We start from the raw sequence: 16190 nt of genomic DNA, 5'->3' as shown, positions 1-16190 counted from the left end.
CAACTTCTTGCCAACAAACAGCTCCTATGCAAATTAGTCCCTAGGTTGTGTCTTCTGCAGACAGCTGGGAGAGAGAAAAAAGGTGGCAAGCCACTTCCTACCAATGCTGACATTGAGTGCCATGGGCAGAGCCCTGTGCCTGTAGTCTAGGGAATGTACATTCTGCTTCCCTAACCCTTGGTGCTGCCTGCAATGTGCATCGATTGATCCCTGGTACAGGCAAAATGGGGGTCTGAGAAGAGCCCCTGAGCCCACAACCCACGTTGGAATGGGGTGGCACAGCAACAGGTATTGATTGGCGCCTGAGAAATTGGCGACTGTTGTATTATATAATTATTGATGTAGCTGGAAAATGCCACAGGCGAAGCGCAGCTTGCTGTTTGTTATGCTGCATTCTCTCTCTCGTCTGCGTTGGGCCTTCGTGTTTTGCCTCTTCTGTTCCCATTGCATGTTTATTTATACCATGTACCTTTAGCTTTCATATTTCTCCTGCGAATCCGAGTTGGAAAAACCAGCTCTAGTTTTCGTTCAGGAGAAGGAGGGGTGGACTGTGAAGGAAATGAATTCCTCTGGACACTCCTGGAGGCCCTAAGCTGAATACAAAAACCAGGGAGAAGGTGTGAGCAGGGAAGAGAGGCTTGGAAAGCAGAAGGCCCTTTTTATCTCTGGGGCTCACAGGGACTGCCAATCTTGTGATAAAAAAGTAGACTTTAGCAGCAGCCATAATGTACAGCCTCATCTATTATGTGGTTGGGACAAATGGGTTTAGACCTAATTTGCAGTAGCAATTAACTGAAGTCCAGCCAAATTCTGTCGAAGTCCTTTAGGATCGTATGCATTTGGTTCCTATGCAATCCCAGGAAGGGGTGAGGATGGGCTGTCACAGGCTTCATGTGATGGTGCAGGAGAACACTCTCCAACAGCCCAGGAGTGAGGAGAGCTGGGTGATGCTGCATCAGCCCCGTAGAGGTGTCTTGTTGTGAGACTTGCTAATAAACTTCCCTTGATGAAACCACAAAGAGACAGGTTGAAAGATGGGTCTAAGATGTCCTGCCAAAGCTGGAAATAGGAAAGTAGAGACTAAAAGAGATTGGCAGAGCTGGGAAACCCTCAGCTGCGGGGATACCAGGCCAGAAGAGGGGGGCAGCAGCAGACCTGGTGTGTGAGGAGTCTGCAGCTGGGGTAATCTATGTATGTGAGCAGATAAGTATTTTATGTGGAAGGTTGCCGGTGGAGCAGTGATTTTTTTGAGGGAGACAGGAGGTATCTGAAGGCAAAGTCCATGGTGTACCAAATGTGTGTGAGACCCTCACAGCATGACCCTCACCATGCCTGGTGCTAACACATGCCAGTACTCACTCACTTCCACTGAAGTAGAGTTATTAGCCAAAATGTAAAGATAAAAATGATAATGTGCAGCATTAAATAACTGCACAGACTCCAGGCATCTGCAAGCCATAGTTCTGTCCTAGTCAAGAAAGACAGACTGGCTGAGGATGTTGGGATAATGGGGCTTTTTCAATAAGAAAGTCTGGTTCATTTCCAGCATGTGCAATGATTTACCAGTGAGTATGGGACTGCCCTCTCCTGGAGAAAATATGCTCTTCTCTCCTCTTTTGCTTCCATCATTCATGAAAAAAATTGTAGTTTTGTAGTATAGATAAGGTATAGATTGAATCTGTGGTCTCTTTTGTATCGTGCAGGAGTGCTCTTGGCCCACTGCACCTTATGCCATGATTATTGTGTGGATGATAGCTGTGTGATGACAGCTACGGATAGTGGTATTTGAGCTGTACCTCAAAAGGCCTGAACTCTGGGAACAGGCCAGTGCTGGGATAGGAACGTTTCCTGCTGTGAAAACAACTGTTTAGGGTCAGCTTCTTGATGTTCCATAAGTCTGGGCTTCAGTAGTGACTTGGCTACCCAGTAGCAAAGCATAGGCATCCTGCAAACGCTGCCTGGGGCTAAATGAAAACTCTATGTAGCTCAAAATCAGCAGGCTGGCATAAAGGTGGGCCTTTACACAGAAGTGGTTTCTGAAGAAAAGCAGAGGGACGGGGCCACTCCTGGAACTGTTCAAAAAGTACATGGATGTGGAGCTTGTTGACAAGGCTTAGTGGTGGACCTGCATTAAGTTAACAGTTGGACTTGATCTTAGAGGTCTTTTTCAACCTCAATGACTCTATGACTTTATAACATTCATGCTCTACAGGTGCAGTTGCTGAAGCTGTCTGAATCTACAGGCTTTTCTAACACTGCTCTGCTTTGGGAAAGTGGTCTAGCCACAGCCAGAAATCCTTCTTTGGCACTGGTGGGTGCTCTTTGAGCATGGGGAAGAACTTAGTTTATTCCTCAACCTGCAGCCACCATTGGGGTGGTATTTTAATTCAGTGCTTTTATTGCTGTTCAGAGAGGGCCTATTTCTACTTGACATAGCACCACGGTGCTACTTCAGCTCCAGGATAAAACATGGTGCCACCCCACACCTCGGAGCAGCCGTGCTGCTGTAGGGAGGCAGCAAGTAATCAGCAGAGATTCACTGAGGGCTGCAATGCTGTAAAATAGCCTCTCAGCACAAGATACAGGGAGGCGCTTACCGAGGCGACAGGGAAACTATACATTTCTTTTTTCCAATCCATTAATCAAAGTGCCTGCAGTTCCCATTCTGGTGAAGCAGGTGAGACTAATAAATATTGAGCAGCAAAACTTGATCTGTATCCAGGCTCTCCGAGCATTTTCATAAATAGGAAGTTGCAAAACAATAAAATAAACCCATCTGCTTCTCAGTTGCTTCTCTGTGAGCACATATTTGTGGCTGCAGGGCTGTATAGCTAGCAAGGCTGGCCAAGCCCTGGCTGGAGATGAGGAATGGGGTAGCTGAGCCTCTCTGGGAAGAGGAAGGTTTACCTTCTCCCTCTGGTTTCCATGGATCATGTGTGACCTGCAACTGGATTATTCTCTGACACTGCAGCTGTGGCAAGCTGTTTTCTCAATGTCCCCTTTGTACTGGCTTGATCTTATTACTGGTGATGGCCTCGGAGTCGATATAGAGTTGGTTTCACATCTCAACAGAAAGCAAGCAGAGGAAGCCCTTCACTAGGCCTGATGCTGCAGTCCTTGTTTGATGAGTAGCTCCATTGATTTATGCAGGACTATTCAGATAAAGAAGGGTTCTGTGTTATATTGCTTTTTTTCAGGTAACTCTTTCAGCTAACGTAACTTTCATTTTTTCTTTTCAGCTGTTTCTTAGCCTGGTTTCATACAGAATCATAGCTTCTATGAGCATAGTGTCTGGCTGTCTTTCAAACTCCTGTAATTACTGAGTATCTTGACTGATTTCAGCTAAATTGAAATCTCAAAGACATTTACTCTTTGTAGTTTTCATGAAAACAGGAGGAAAGTGACCTTATTAGCTCTGCAGTTGTATGAACTCAGCTGTATGCTTGGACAACAGAGACTATCCAGAAGAAACATTAGCAATGTGGAAGATGTAGGAAAAGCCTCACTCAGACATTTTTTCCCTTCCAAAAAATTCCTAAAAACAAAAGCATGTTACCCTAACCAGAAAAAAAATTAATTACCCTAAATAATTCCACACACAACACTTACCACCCCTTTGAAAAGCAGGTGGTTTTAATTCCAGTGCTTACAGAAGAATTTCCTAGGACTGTTGGACTGCAATTTTCTTCTTGCAAAGATATTGTTTACCACATTGGGCTAATGATCCACAAGACCCTGTGGTGTCTTTTGTATTTTTGACCTCACCGTTCAGAGAAAAGGGAAGAAAGTCTTGTTATGTCTCCGTCCAAATGTATATTGATGTGTATTGGGCAGGGAAGGTTGGTAACAATGGAGAGGAGAATGTGCCTTTGAAAATCCACCATATTTCTGAAACTTAGGGTTCGATGGGTTACTGTTGTACTGTTCTGCCAATAAATTGGCAAGCAACAGGCAAGGTCTTGTTAAGGCAAGGGAGGTGGGGCTCAAATATTACAGGCAGATAATGATGTTGGAACTGCTTGTTTTGCATATTTGCCATATTTGCTTTATTTTTTTTTCCTTTATTTTATTCTTTTCCCCAAATATTGCAGGGTGATGCTTGGTCAACTTTTCTATAAAATGCTTTGAGATCCCAGGATCCCAGATGTTCTAGGAATCCAAAATAGTATTGTTGCTACTGATGCTCTATTAATAGCAATAGTGAATATAGTGCTTTCTGATTTTTTGAAAAAAAGAAATTTTTTTCTCTTTTGAGCAAAGTCAATGTAACAAGTGGGGTTTGCACTGTCCTGAATTGGTTCAATTTTTTTTATTTTTTTCTATTTCACTTGCTTTTAGTGCAGGCAAATGTGATTGGGGAAATGCAGGGTAAGAGGCTTTGGGAAATTTTTGTCATCCTGCGATGCTGTTTTCAGTAAGACCAGAACCAACAGTTTTGGCAATTCTCTGAGAAAATCCTAGCCTTGTAGATGCACTAACATGTAGACAACTAGCACTAACTCAGGTAATTTAAGACTTGTTTTGGCAACTTCATGAAAGTTTTAGGATTTTTTTTCCTGAACTGTTTGAGGTTCACCTTTATTAATATAGTACTTTGACCCCTGGTAACTGAGTTTGAGATCCAAAAAGATTTATGTGACTCATTTGTTCAAGCCTCTAGACAGTCACCGGTGTCAGTAGAATTAAGTGCCTGCCAACATTCATGTCCCTTGTTCATCCCTTTCTGTTCTGCAAAGGGTTTGGTGTGAGGGAGCATAAATGCATGTGGTAAATCTGGGACCTGGGTTGAATGGGACTCTTGATTCTCTCTGCTATTACATGTGTGAGAGAAGGAGCCATCCCGCACCATTTGCTGAAGAGACACAGTCCCATTTGCTTTTGGGTAGCCTACAGCAATGTACACAATCAAGGATTTTCCCTGGTTTTCTCTAGCACAGGCTACATTTTCATACACTGTGCTTTTGTAATAAGCGTGTGTTGTTTATTTAAGGACTTAAAGCCTACGCCAAATTTCTCTTTCCTTGGCTTTAAATATGTGGCCCAAAGGTAGTTTTATCCCAGCTGTCCATAAATAGGAGCATGTTTGTGTTCCCAGTGACCAAAGTTTTGAACTAGAGCTGAGCTGCATCTTCAGCTCCTGCTATGGAATACCAGGTACAGCCAGAGGTAAGGATGCCCAGGTGCATTAAGTCATTTCCCATTTGCTTGCATTTTGCTGTGTCAAGAAGTGGACTGTGATTAGAGTAATCACAGTGTCTCTAAAGCAATTTGCTGCCATTTTGGCCAATAGTCTTGCCCTAGTAGTGATGCAAGGGAGTAGACTAGTAGGGAATTTGCTCTGGGGACTTCAGAAGTAAAAAAATACTCAGCAGGCAGAAGGAAGGCTTTCATGGTCTTCCTTGCTTTAGCCTGTCTCAGAGGGATGTTTCTTCCTGGCATGAAATGGAGAGTGATGCTGCACCTAAAAACTTCAGCAGTCTTGAGAGCTGGAGGTTGATTACCCACTGTGGAGTCTGCCTGGACAGGGCAGCCCAAGGCTCTCCCACTGTCAGCATGAGCTGTGGATTGCTCTCTGCAGGGGAAATGAGGGCAATATCCCCTCTGGGGTGCTGCACTTCAGAGGACTTGTGACATCACACTTTCCTTCCAGAAGACAGAGAAGCAATCTCAGCTGTGTTCCTAGCTCCGCTTCCCTCAGCACTCCAGGTTTCCCTCAGTGGTGTCCTGTCTAAGTATTGACCGGGGTGAACATTGCTTATCTTGGGAAATCAATGGGACGACAGCCCAAGGTACTGCAGTAAGACAAGCAAGGAAATATGTATCTACCTCTGACTTTTTTCCACCTCAGTAAATATGTTTCCCTGATCCAACGGCATTGTAACTATATTTTAACAGTAATTACTATGGCTGCATCCATCTCCTTAGATTTAATCAGACAGATATTACATGTTAAGTATCAATTGATTATTAAAAGTATAGTTGCTGATGCTACCAAATCCACATAATGATGCATAAACAGTTATTTACTCCACAGCTATTAGAACTCAGCAACTTGACTTGCTTTTTACAATTAGTATTTCCTTAACATGCAATGACTATCCTGTCCCATTGAAACTAAATGTGTTAACTGTGTTTTGGGCATTTAGTTTTAAAGCTTTTCTTACTACAAGATCAAGTGATTACAAAAAGCCATTGTCTTAGCAGACATTCAAAGCTATGCAAACATATTTCAGAAGTCACATTTTGATAACCTGCCATGATGTTACTCTGGGTCAGCATAGACAAACTATTATGGTGCCTCTAGTAGTGAGTAGAACTTTTTGGTAATATGTTTGAGTTTTAAAATCCCTGTATGACCTTGTGTTCTCTGAGAGGTTGAACACTCTAACTTAGGTCCTTTGGTATTGAGGGTTCCTTAACCAACCAGAGCCCAGCTTTCCTATGTAGACAAAGCAGATCTGCTCTTTATGACAGGTCTCGGATATTTAATGCCATTAGATTCATAAAAGGGGCAGGTTTTTTTACATTCCATTAGCCTGAGGAAAAATTGGACTACTTTAAGAAAACAGGGAGGAGTTCCCAATCAAACTGTCTCTTCTTGTTTTCCTTCCTTCCTTACTCATTATAGGCTCGGGAGCTCCAGCAAATGTTCTCAGTAGTTCCCTTGCTGTTGCGATAGCTGCTGGAGCAGAAGACCCTATAGAGGCTGAGAATTTCTCTGTAATACTGTAATTTAATTAAGAGTTTTGCAAAATGTGGTGGTGATTTGCTATGAATAGGTGTTGTGTTGTGCAGCTGTAATGGTTAGTGAGTATGGCTGGTTGTGAAGGAACTCGGGTATTTCTCCATTCAGTTCCTGAAGGTCGTCTCCCTTAGCTTTCTTTTCTCCCAGCTTGGAGCAACTCAGGATGTGTTTACTTTTCTTGCCAGAAGATGGTTGAAGGCTCAATAGTAGGGCATGTGTTCCATCTGCCTGCCCTTTCTGGAATCTGTAGAGCTTTCTTGCAATTCCCTTACACTTCAAAGCAAATAAATAAATATTTGCAGAGTTGTTAAAGATTTATTGAAAATGCCATACATTTAAACCATCTTGGAAAAAAAAAGAGATGGCTGAATATTTATTATTTACATGTTAGGCATCTTCTACATATTTATTTATTCCTCCTTAATCCAATCCATGTTTTATAAATATTGCAAAAGACCCGTCAATAATAGAACAGGTCTCCATTAATACAGAGGAATAATTAGAAAACATTTAGGATAATATTGCTTTGTACAAATATTGAATGAAGCTGTGAAGAAAGGTTTGAAACAGCCACTATCACATAGCCGAGGCATATGCTGGCACTGCTGTCAGGTGGGGGCTGGCAAGCACCTTGCCTTCCTGCTGTGGGCTGCCCTACCTCCTCTGACCACTCTTGCCTTGCAAAAAGGTCCTTAGAATGACAAGCCTGCTCTTCTAGGGAGAGACAGCAGTATTTAATCTTTCCGTTGTGAAGCAAGGCAGTCTCCAGCTTGCGATCATTCTGGAACTGCCCTCTGCATGGCAGGGGCAAGGCAGTTGTGCAATTACTCTTGCAGGTTTCCCAAAGTCCCTGCCCCATGCTGACAGATCTACTGCTTAGTGTTAAATTTTGCCCAGGCACATGTAATCATCTTTACCAATGCAATATTGTGAGCAGGTGATAAATTATTTCCAAATCAGTTTCCAAAACTGATAACAAGCTTCAAGTTGTACTTCTATCTCAAGATCTTGAGGAACCATCACCCATAGCTGCTAGTTCCTTTTTTCCCCCCTACCATTGCCTCAAGTCAGAGATTTGTGGTTCCAGTTACTGTGCTTGGAATCATACTTATTTAAATACTTTAAAAAACCCCAAAGCTGTCGTTTGTTTTGTTCCTTCCCTAGTACTTTTAAAACTATGCTTACAAAGCAAAATTAGTAGTCTTATTCCCTGTACTGTACTCATTAAAGCTTTAACCTTCTTAATGCTAAACTTTGACTAGAGGGGACTCTCCTGGCTTCTTCACTGTCCTGTAGCACACAGTCTTTAATGTTAGGAGTGCAGAAATACTTTAATTCAAGTCTCATCTAGCACAACTGCATGCCACTTTGAAAGGAGATTTTAGGTGAAAGATGCTCCCCATCCACTTTGAGATCATACATCTAGATGATGAGAGAACCTAATCCTTAGAGCAAATCAAGTTATGAAGCAAATTACTTTTGTGGGAGCTGTTAATTGATTATTACAGCTATGATGGTTCGGTTTCTTAAGTGACTTAACCTGTGTTTAGCTAGATTTAAACAACCACTCACGGGAGGATTGACAGGCAGTGTGGCTGTAAGATCACGAAGGGCAGGAGAGTGCCACTCTACATGTGCCTTAGCATTGTGCAAGTTCACCTTGGCTATTTTGGGAGCAGAAAAACTGTGTGGGAAGATGTCCTGTCAGATTACTAGGCTGCCTGGAGAAGCAGAGCACAGTAGCTTGATCAGCAATGCTGTACTACTGTGTCCACACTTTTTCTAGGACCTAAGTTAAATCATTCTGCATGGCACAGAAATCTTTGCTGTCCAGAGCCTAGGGCAAAACAGCTCTTACCTTTAGACAATGCAGACTATAAATCTCAATGAACCTAGTTTGAGCTCTAGCCCTTATGAGAAATGTGATTTAGCATTATACTCCTTAGCCTACACCAGACAAATAGCAGACTGCTTTGGAACTTTGACTGGTCCTGTTCAGGATGTAATTTGATGGTTGTTTGGCAGGGGGCAGAGCGTTGTTTGATTCACTGTTGGCTTGGGGTTTTTTGGACTTAGTTGACTGATACAAATGAAGACAGACCCAAAGATTAAGGCTGAAGGAATTGACTGTAACATTTGGTTAGCATACGCAGCCAGCCAGGCTTTTGCCTGAGGAAGCAGATAAGGAGCATATAGACTTTATGTAAAATTCTAATAGGAATAGTGCCTAGGAAGTTCTTATTCCCAATGCACTCTTAAGCTCATTATTTCACCTCTCTGTTACCCCTACAGTAGTTTTTCCAACCTTCTTGTTGTTTGAAGCCTTAAAAAGAACACCAAATCTAAATTTCAGTCATTATTTGCTATATGTTATTTTATGATCCCTATTGAAGCCAGAGCTGGGCTATTTTAGGCATTCTAGCTAAACAAAGAAGGCTCGAAGGCATAGTTATTTGGCTGATACCACATGTGATGTCTCCAGCAGAACTAATAGCTGAACTTCAGCCTCTCTTAAATATCTCCTGAGTTTCCAGGCAAACCTCCATCTACACTTGCTGTTTCATTTCAGTTTTAATAGATTGACAACACTAAATGTCTGCCTCCCTCCCTCCAAAATGTGTCTTCCCAAATGAATAGTCTGAGAAGAATAGGTGTACATCTTTCCCAAGATTTCAAATCCATATTTACCATTTACCAATTACAATTTGAGCTGCTTTTGCCTGGTTGGCTTGGGAAATATCATCCAGCTGTCTTGTATTTTCACATCTTCTTGCCTGCATCCTGCACTAAAGTGCAGTCCCAGTTGGCCAGTACCTGGTCTTTGTTATAGTTTTCCCTGATCATTTGGTATTGCAGATGAAAAGGAAGCCATTAACTGGATTGAAGGAGAATCCCAAAGAGTCAGAAGGTTTGCAAAGGTAAGATTAAAAACAATGAGGAACTTTTCTGAAAGGAATGACAGCAAGTTCTGAGTTTGTACACAGGAATATCTTAGGATTTAGCCTGGCTTAAGTGGGACCGAAGACAAACTGTGCTTGCAGCAGCAGATGAGCAGGATTTGGAATACAGAATGGGAGAGTTTGATCTGAAGCTGATGATGGGAAATGTATTTAGCATATAAAACAGCAGTGAACTACTGCTATTGAAGGACTGTAGAGATATGAAATGCGAAAATATGTGACTTTCTCCTGGGATAAAAAGCCAAAATACAATTGCCAGTTTGGAAACTGGAAAGACTGGATTAATATCATAGTTCTACAAGTGTCACGATCCGCTATTAATGCAGAGCAAGGGTCGTGATGATTCTTTTGATCTCAAAGGTGCAAACAGGCAAAATGCAGGGGACAAAATCAGTTTATTCAACAGCAGAAAATCAGTTTATTCAACAACAGCAATGCATTTCATCAAATGCCAACAATTCAGTTACGGTAAAGGGGAGAGGTATAGGATAGGAAAAGGGGAAGGAAAGGAAGGGATGGGAAAATAGCTACCAACAGACGAGACAGGCGTCCTCACGGGTCATCCGATAGACGAGTCTTCATCCGTGGGGAGATCTCAGGGGTCTTCTCCAGGGGGTCTTCATCAGTGGAGAGATCTCAAAGGGTCTTTCCCAGAGGGTCGCTCTTTTATAGTCCTTCTCCAAAGCGAGTGGCTTCTGGCCAAAAGATGGGAAGATTTATGGACCATTGTGTGGTGCTGCAGGAGACAGGTACGGACAAGCAGTCCTCAGTTGATACAACAGTCTCTGGTTGGTGCCACAACAGCACGGTCCAGTGAACACAATACACCAGCACACAGTCACGAGCATCCACCTGGCCCGGCCAGTAAACCATTGTTCGGAGTCAGCCTGGGTGGGGGTCCTCGAGGTCTCCTTGTGACGGTCGGGAGGCAAAATCGAAGGGAACTTCGGACCGACCCTTACATACAAGGTGCTTAGTTCTCTAATAAAACTCTCAAAAAAGCTTTTGCACTGAATGTCATCAGTCTTAGAGATAGCAAGAGGACTACTCCATTAGGCGAGGACATGGCTGAACAGTATAGTCTCTTACTGAGCTGAAAGCCCTTGGGTCCCATTCTCAAACTGGGACAGCAAGAATACGAAGAGCAGCAGAGCAGGCTGTCTTATACCAGGAAATCATCACAATCTATAAGCCAGGGCATGTAAAATTTTTACTGACTATGGATACTTTTGTAACATCTATCTCACTTTTTAAACCTAGTCCCAAACAAACTTCTCCCTCTTTCCTGTTTCTCTCCTCTTGCCATGTTGCAACAGGCTGACTTCAGCACTCAGTGATGTTTGTGTTTCAGCCCATCCTGTGAGATGATTGAGTTAGATATATCATGAGAAGTGGTGAATTACAGCAGGGCAGCAGTGGAAGGATAAGAAAGGAGGGGTTTCTTTTAATTTAATTTTTATAGGAATAGCTTGCAGCTGTCTAATGTCTTTCTATGAGCTCTGCCTATGGAGAAATTAGTAATTTTGCCAGTAGGAATGTGATAATGAAAAAATAAAATTTTTCCCCTTTCTGTATCAAATCTTTGTGCAAAAGAAGGGAGGACAAATCAGTTAAAAGGGCCCCTGCCACCTCCCTGGCATGCTGCAGGGCCAAGCAAAAAATTAGGAGAAACTCTGCATAGAAAATGCATCCCAGTGTGAAGCAGAGGAGACTCTGTGGGCAGAGGTACATTGGTATTAGAATCTGGGTAGAACACTCATTGGCATATTCAATGCGTTGGTTTTTTTGGCAAACGGCTGAGCCTTGGATTAATAAAATGTTCAGATAAAAATCAGGGTTTTATTAAAGTGTGCTCACACAGCGGCAGTGCCCGGCCGGGCTCCTGGAACGTGAGCTGGAAGCCTGCCAGCTGAGTGCTGGAATGCTGCTTATCATACCTGATAAGGAGGCCCTGCTGTGCCAGAGTGTGAAAGGGAGCACGAGTGGACAAGAGGAGGGGAAGCTGGCAGCAAAATGCCTGCTTCTTGCCCCAAGCCTTACTCTGAGCTCACTGGCCCATAAGGGTTTGTCCCCTGTATAAAACCAGTGCATGTTGGAGGAAAAGCACATAGAGGCTTCCAGGAGAGCAAACAAGGCCAATTGCTCGGGCAGCAGCTCCCCTCTCCTTCCTCCACTCCCCCCGCTCACCATTCCACAGCTCGCTCCCTGCTGTATTTGAAACAAGACTTGGTCTTTGCTTTCTCTCTTCTGTGTCAGTTCACTCAGTTTCAGATCTCAAAGCTAATTAAAAGGGGCCTGGTCTGGGCTTACATTTTTTCTCCACTAGAGAGCTGTTGGCAGAGTTTCTGAGCTGCCAGAAATGGGGGCTGTGAACAGAAAGTTGGTACCAACTAGGCAGTGAGAAGCCAAAAACTACTCTAGCTCCTCTGAGCAGGGAAATGAATAAAGCACAGCTCTCAAGTCTTTGAACACATAACGCACAGGCCTGCAAGCGCAGTGTGTGTCACAGTCTTCCTTCCATACTTGTCTTAGACTTTGCATTGCACTGAACTCTCTCAGGCTGTTCCTACTGCTTTGTGTTCAAAGAATGTGCACGTGATCCTTGTCTTCTCCACCATATTTCACTCTCTCATACCCTATGTGTGAAAAGGTGGCAAAATCAGCTTTCTCAGAATATCAGGCTCCTCCAATTTCATAGCAAAAAATGGCTCTCAAGCCAATGTTGGAGAATAGCTGAATTAAGGAAATGTTCAGCTTGCTGTATTACCAACTTCCTTCCATGGACTGCATTTGTCCGGTCTTGTGACTTGTCAGGTCACTTGTGGTGACACTTTATTTTTCAGGCAAGGGAGAAGAAAGCTGTTGTTGGGTTAATTCATGCCTTTAGGAAAATTGTAGATGATAGACATGATATCAGCATGAGCATGCTACTCTGCAATAATTTTTCTAGCCAGCTTCCATCATTTATTCTAAATGTGTAGAGAAGTACAGTAGCCTTCAGATATCTTAGACCATTCTCCTTGGTATAGCTTTTTCCATTTTTAAGAAAACAGTGCTGTTTGTCTTTAAACTTGAGGCCTGTTCTGTCCCTCATTTCAAAGAGCTTAAACTAATATGCTTAGACTTAGTATGAATTAAAAGAGCTGCCACCTTTGTTGAATGCCTCCAGCATGGCATAATGTCACTTGGCACTAGTTAACGTTTCCCAACCAGGTCCTCATCCGAGTATCACATCTTCTGAGTCACCTGCACTGGAATATCAGCAAATCTTCTTCTGATTCTCTGATTCAAGAACCCCAGCTAGGGGTAGGGCACAGGAAAGATACTGGAAAGCAGCACAAGCTTTGCCTCATCACAGGAACTGTTTTTATGCTCATCTCTGCAACTTCAGTGAGGGCTGCACCCTCTGGCATAAATTATGCTGGCATTATTCTCTTTCTTCTTATTCTGAACCATTGTAAAATTCCGGGTAAATTGCTGGCTTTTCCTGCTCCATTCACTAGGATTCATGTTGTGTGTGTGTGTGCAAGCAGGGGGAGAGCAGTGAAAATGCTTGGGATTACTGTGTATCCACACCACTCCTCAAAGCTGGGCAGCTTTCCAGCCCCTCATCTGCCTGCCTGCTGCATCACTGCACCTCACCCCTTACCTTCCACTCTCTCCCCTCCACTGCCTGCTCCCTATATGCATTTGTGCTGACGGGCCCATCTTTCCTCATCCACAGACAGGAGATGTGATTAGAGTGAATCTAATTTGTTTGGAGTGCTCTGGCGACGGAAGGAAATTATTCTGCAGCAATATTTGCAAATGCATTCATCATGGAGTCCCTGGTAATCCGTCACTGCAAGCTGATGACTTTGTGATCTTCATAAAGGTCTGGTTAAAAGTGCTTTCTAATGATCAGCTCAACTTTCTATCCTGCTCTTTCGCTTGTGCACCAAGGCAAAAAGAAGGAATGAGGATGGAGGCCAGTCATGTGCTATCTATCCTTTCCTTCCCCTGAGTCCAGTCTCAGACCTGATCTGATGACACTGAATTGCTACTACAGTCGGAGATCGCTCGGTTTTCTGGTTTTCTCCATGTTCAACAGCTTTGTAAAGAATTGGCTTCTATTGTGTTCATTTTATTTGCATCTTCCACCTTGCCCGGGTGAGGAGCAGTTTTGCATAAGCACTGGAGTTCTTTCTGCACCACAAGTTCAATCTTAGATACATTCTCAAGTTGACTTCCTGCAAAATAATGTGTATAGATCCTTCCCAAAACCAGAGCTCCATCCCAATCAAGAAATGCAAGGGGTGGGGACAGGACAGGGGAACAGGATCTAGTGAAAACGAACAACTATTTAGTTAGGGCTTGAGTGGTGTAGCAAGCCCTCCCTGGCAGCACCATCCTGAATATTGTGTGGCATCAGGGCTTCTCTCTTATTCTGTAATCCCCAACACCAGCCATAAATATCCTTAGCCAGCTGCATTTTGGATGAGAGTTACACAAGAAGAAAAGTTGGGATGTATCAAAAACAGAGGCTCAAGGCCACCCACGGGAGACCAGAGAGAAAAGAATGATTACGTGAACTGTACACCAGGTATGCAAGATTTTACAGAATCACCTGACGTCTGCAAGAGTTGAGGGGTATGCCTAGTAGACCCCACCATCTCATCCAACACTGAGAATACATACATCTTGTTTTATATTGCCTCTGGCATTTGTTTCATCTTAGCTGAACTAAATAGGCCTCTTTATGAGTTGAAGTCATGAAAATGGCAGCCCAAAAAAAGCAGATAAGAAAACTCAGCCACTATAGAGCTAATATCTGTTAAGTGTGCTTCCAGTGACCTGAGCAGTATACAGAACATGTGTAAGTCTGGACTTCCTTTCATGGCTGTCTATGGCTTGACAAAATTGGGTATCTAGTTACTACTCAGACTTGTGATTTTGATCCCGTGAGTGCGTAACAGATGCTCTACAGTAGCCTTGTGTAGCTTTTCTATCAAGCCCACACTTCGATGGGAAGGTATCCATTCCTAGGTGTTGCAGGAGGTCCCATGCAGCAGTGAGGCTATACCTATGCCTCTTTTGGCTTCAGTCCAGATGATTGTGTTGGAGCCCCTGTCTGTCTCTTTCTCTGCTAACCTCTGCTTCAGGGTAGCTGATCTGGGATCATTAGACACATGCCAAAGTTACTTGTAATGGTGTGCCCTTCCCCAGGTTTGGAAAGCACAGCTTTACACCATTTTGTAATGTGCTTCCCTTTTCCTCTTGTGCATGCCTTCTGGCTGGGGAGGTTTGAGTGACGTTTGCTTACTCCTTACACTCTCTTCTGCCATGACTTGGCACTGTGATTGTCTCCATCCATCTGGCCTGTGATAGTGACTCAGACTCTCTATTGTACTGATCCGTGCTAGTGTGCAGTTAGTGCAGCTATGCACTGATAGGTTCTGCTGCCAGACTAATCCAATGTCATCCATGACATGCCCTTCTCACTAATGCATCTTGCACAAACCCTGTAAAGTTTTCTTTGAAGGTTGATATCTCTGCTTCACTGCTACACACAGCTAAACCAGTTCAGTTTGGTTTAGTCTAACCCCTAAACATTAGTCTCTACTAAAAGATTACCTTACTACGTGTTTTTTTCTTTTTTCAAGGCCCTAAGAGGAAAATTGCAGCCCACCATAGGAAGAAGCATGGATGGCATCCTGCTGAGACAGCTTTTGCCCCACTGCTTGGAGGTGGGGAGGTCACTCAGAGAGGCCACATTTTTATGCTTGTGCTGAGGACTTTTGCCCCATCTGGGTTTCCTTGTCTTTTCAGCAGTATAGTGCAGCTATGATGCCCCTATTTGGTCAGATTGCTACACACGCACACATACCTGGGGTCTGGCTAGCTCAGAGGCCCCAGTACTGGGGAACTGTTGAGTAAAAATATGAGTAAAAGCAGTTTGCCTGGTTGCTATGACCTGGGTCAATAGTTTATCAGTGTTGTGTAAACCCCGTGGAGGCGTGGTGATCTAATGTAGGGTGCTAGTGTGCGTGCAGGCACATGAGACAACTGTGAAGGCCCATGGATTGTTAGTGACCCTATGGGCCCTGAAGAACATGAATTCTGTGCAAGAGCAGCACATAACCCCGAACTGTGGAGTGCTTTCCTTTATGGCTCTGGTACAATTTCTGTCCACATCTAGGCTTGAAAAAATTATTTTGACTCCTCTTGAAGTGAGAGTGTGTGAGGTTGGGAGATGGCTCTGAAGCCTGAAGGAGGGAGACAGGATGAGAACCAAATAAGGAGAGTTCTTCATGTGACTTGGGTGCATGTGGAAGCAGTCAGCAGGCTGTGTCACTGCATCAGAGCTGAGTTTAAAATTTTTCTGAAGTGCTTCAGCTCTGCCTGGTATCACTTTTATCTTTAAAAACATGGTGCTTGTTGAGAGCAGTTGGTTTCCCAAGAAACCAACTGCAACTCAATGTCTAACCCACCATTTGCTCAAAATG

General features: G+C 43.5%; 1 protein-coding gene across 2 annotated transcripts in view; it reads left to right on the top strand.

The window, feature by feature from the left end:
- Positions 1-16190, top strand: part of LSAMP (limbic system associated membrane protein) — a 999229-nt gene that overhangs the window by 27783 nt on the left and 955256 nt on the right. The window lies entirely within an intron of this gene.

The sequence above is a fragment of the Sturnus vulgaris genome, chromosome 2 (genome assembly GCF_052056855.1).
Source record: "Sturnus vulgaris isolate bStuVul1 chromosome 2, bStuVul1.hap1, whole genome shotgun sequence".
Classification (NCBI taxonomy): Eukaryota; Metazoa; Chordata; class Aves; order Passeriformes; family Sturnidae; genus Sturnus; species Sturnus vulgaris.
The sequence above is the reverse complement of the archived record's forward strand: the minus strand, read 5'-3'. Positions and strand labels throughout refer to the sequence as shown.